This window comes from Rhipicephalus microplus, unplaced genomic scaffold (genome assembly GCF_043290135.1).
Source record: "Rhipicephalus microplus isolate Deutch F79 unplaced genomic scaffold, USDA_Rmic scaffold_138, whole genome shotgun sequence".
In the NCBI taxonomy this organism is placed as follows: domain Eukaryota; kingdom Metazoa; phylum Arthropoda; class Arachnida; order Ixodida; family Ixodidae; genus Rhipicephalus; species Rhipicephalus microplus.
In genome coordinates, this window is record NW_027464710.1 from 222,337 (window position 1) to 225,603 (window position 3,267).

At 51.6% G+C, this 3,267-nt stretch overlaps 1 non-coding gene across 1 annotated transcript; it reads right to left on the reverse strand.

Annotated features, from left to right (window-relative positions):
* Positions 1-2,399: 2,399 nt before the first annotated feature.
* TRNAN-GUU (transfer RNA asparagine (anticodon GUU)) lies at positions 2,400-2,473 on the reverse strand. The gene has a single exon. It is a non-coding gene; the product is annotated as a tRNA-Asn (tRNA).
* Positions 2,474-3,267: the final 794 nt, after the last annotated feature.

The following is a 3,267-nucleotide window of genomic DNA, read 5'->3' on the forward strand; positions in this document are numbered from 1 at the left end:
AATCATGCGACTTTTCCATAATGAATACAGTCCCAACAACATAAACAAGTCGTAAGGAGTATTATCAGTCAGACTCTTTTTGAACGGAAGGAACCTAATAACATTACCTGTGATTGGAAGTTCGTGCTGCACTCTCACCACCATCAGAACATTTCTCCAAAGCCATCAGCGCAAAAAAAAGCAACACACATCCACCGGGAGGGCTCGAATCTCCAAACTTTCAGTTAACAGCCGAACGCGCTAGCCAATTGCTTCACGGAGACATTTTTGCTGCACTCTCACCCCCGTCAGAACATTTCTTCAAAGCTATAAGCCCAAAGAAAAAAAAGCGCCGCACCACCACCGGGTGGGCTCGAACCTCCAACCTTTCGGTTAACAGCCGATCGCGCTGGCCAATTGCGCCACGGAGAAAGTCGTGCTCTACTCTCACCACCGTCAGAACATTTATTCAGAGCTATCAGCCCAAAGAAACAAAAGCGCCGCACCACCACCGGGTGGGCTCGAACCTCCAGCTTTTCGGTTAACGGCCGAACGCGCTAGGCAATAGCGCCACGGAGACTGTCGTTCTCCCCTCTCACCACCATTAGAACATATCTTCAAAGCTATCAGCGCAAAGAAAAAAGTGACACACCGTCCCCTGGTGGGCTCAAACCTCCAACCTTTCGATTAAAAGCCAATCGCGCTAGCCAATTGCGCTACGGAGACATTCCTGCACCACTCTCACCACCATCAAACATATCTTCAAACTATAAGCCCAAAGAAAAAAAAGCGCCACACCACCCCCGGGTGGGCTCTATCCTCCAACCTTTCTGTTAACAGCCGATCGCGCTAGCCAATTGCACCACGGAGACAGTCATGCTTCACTCTTACCACCGTCAGAACATATCTTCAAATCTATGAGCCCAAAGAAAAGAAAGCGCCGCACCACCACCGGGTGGGCTCGAACCTCCAACCTTTCGGTTAACAGCCGAACGCGCTAGCCAATTGCTTCACGGAGACATTTTTGCTGCACTCTCACCCCCGTCAGAACATTTCTTCAAAGCTATCAGCGCAAAGAAGAAAAAAGCGCCGCACCACCACCGGGTGGGCTCGAACCTCCAACCTTTCGGTTAACAGCCGATCGCGCTGGCCAATTGCGCCACGGAGAAAGTCGTGCTCTACTCTCACCACCGTCAGAACATTTATTCAGAGCTATCAGCCCAAAGAAACAAAAGCGCCGCACCACCACCGGGTGGGCTCGAACCTCCAGCTTTTCGGTTAACGGTCGAACGCGCTAGGCAATAGCGCCACGCAGACTGTCGTTCTCCCCTCTCACCACCATTAGAACATATCTTCAAAGCTATCAGCGCAAAGAAAAAAGCGACACACCGTCCCCTGGTGGGCTCAAACCTCCAACCTTTCTGTTAACAGCCGATCGCGCTAGCCAATTGCACCACGGAGACAGTCATGCTTCACTCTTACCACCGTCAGAACATATTTTCAAATCTATGAGCCCAAAGAAAAAAAAGCGCCGCACCACCACCGGGTGGGCTCGAACCTCCAACCTTTTGGTTAACAGCTGATCGCGCTAGCCAATTGCGCCACGGAGACAATCCTGCTCCACTCTCACAACCATGAGAACATATCTTCAAAGCTATCAGCCCAAAGAAAAAAAGCAACAAACCACTCCCGGGAGGGCTCGAACCTCCAACCTTTCAGTTAACAGCCGATTGCGCTAGCCAATTGCGCCACAGAGACAGTCGTGCTCTACTCTCACCACCGTCAAAACATTTCTTCAGAGCTATCAGGCCAAAGGAAAAAAAGCGCCGCACCACCACCGGGTGGGCTCGAACCTCCAACCTTTCAGTTAACAGCCCATCGCGCTAGCCAATAGCGCCACGGAGACAGTCCTTTTCCACTCTCACCACCATGAGAACATAACTTCAAAGCTATCAGCCCACAGAAAAAAAAGCGCCGCAGCACCACCGGGTGGGCTCGAACCTCCAACCTTTCGGTTAACAGCCGATCACGCTAGCCGATTGCGCCACGGAGACAGTCGTGCTCCACTCTCACCACCATCAGAACATATCTTCAAAGCTATCAGCGCAAAGAAAAAGCAACACACCACTCCCGGGAGGGCTCGAACCTCCAAATTTTCGGTTAACAGCCGAACGTGGTAGCCAATTGCGCCACGGAGACAGTCGTGCTCCAATCTCACTAACGTCAGAACATTTCTCCAAAGCTATCAGCACAAAGAAAAGAGCATCACACCACTCCCGGGAGGGCTCGGAACTCCAACCTTTTGGTTAACAGCCGATCGCGCTAGCCAATTGCGCAGCGGAGACAGTCATGCGCAACTCTCACCACCGTGAAAACATTTCTCCAAAGCTATCAGCGCAAAGATAAAAAAAGTGACACACTGCTTCCGGGAGGGCTCGAACCTCCAAACTTTCGGTTAACAGCCGAACGCGCTAGCCAAATGCGCCACGGAGACAGTCGTGCTCCATTCTCACCACCATCAAAACATATCTTCAAATCTATGAGCCCAAAGAAAAAAAAGCGCCGCACCACCACCGGGTGGGCTCGAACCTCCAACCTCTTGGTTAACAGTTGATCGCGCTAGCCAATTGCGCCACGGAGACAGTCCTGCTCCACTCTCACCACCCTGAGAACATATCTTCAAAGCTATAAGCCCAAAGAAAAAAAGCAACAAACCACTCCCGGGAGAGCTCGAACCTCCAACCTTTCAGTTAACAGCCGATCGCGCTAGCCAATTGCGCCACAGAGACAGTCGTGCTCCACTCTCACCACCATCAGAACATTTCTCCAAAGCCATCAGCGCAAAAAAAAGCAACACACATCCACCGGGAGGGCTCGAATCTCCAAACTTTCAGTTAACAGCCGAACGCGCTAGCCAATTGCTTCACGGAGACATTTTTGCTGCACTCTCACCCCCGTCAGAACATTTCTTCAAAGCTATAAGCCCAAAGAAAAAAAAGCGCCGCACCACCACCGGGTGGGCTCGAACCTCCAACCTTTCGGTTAACAGCCGATCGCGCTGGCCAATTGCGCCACGGAGAAAGTCGTGCTCTACTCTCACCACCGTCAGAACATTTATTCAGAGCTATCAGCCCAAAGAAACAAAAGCGCCGCACCACCACCGGGTGGGCTCGAACCTCCAGCTTTTCGGTTAACGGCCGAACGCGCTAGGCAATAGCGCCACGGAGACTGTCGTTCTCCCCTCTCACCACCATTAGAACATATCTTCAAAGCTATCAGCGCAAAGAA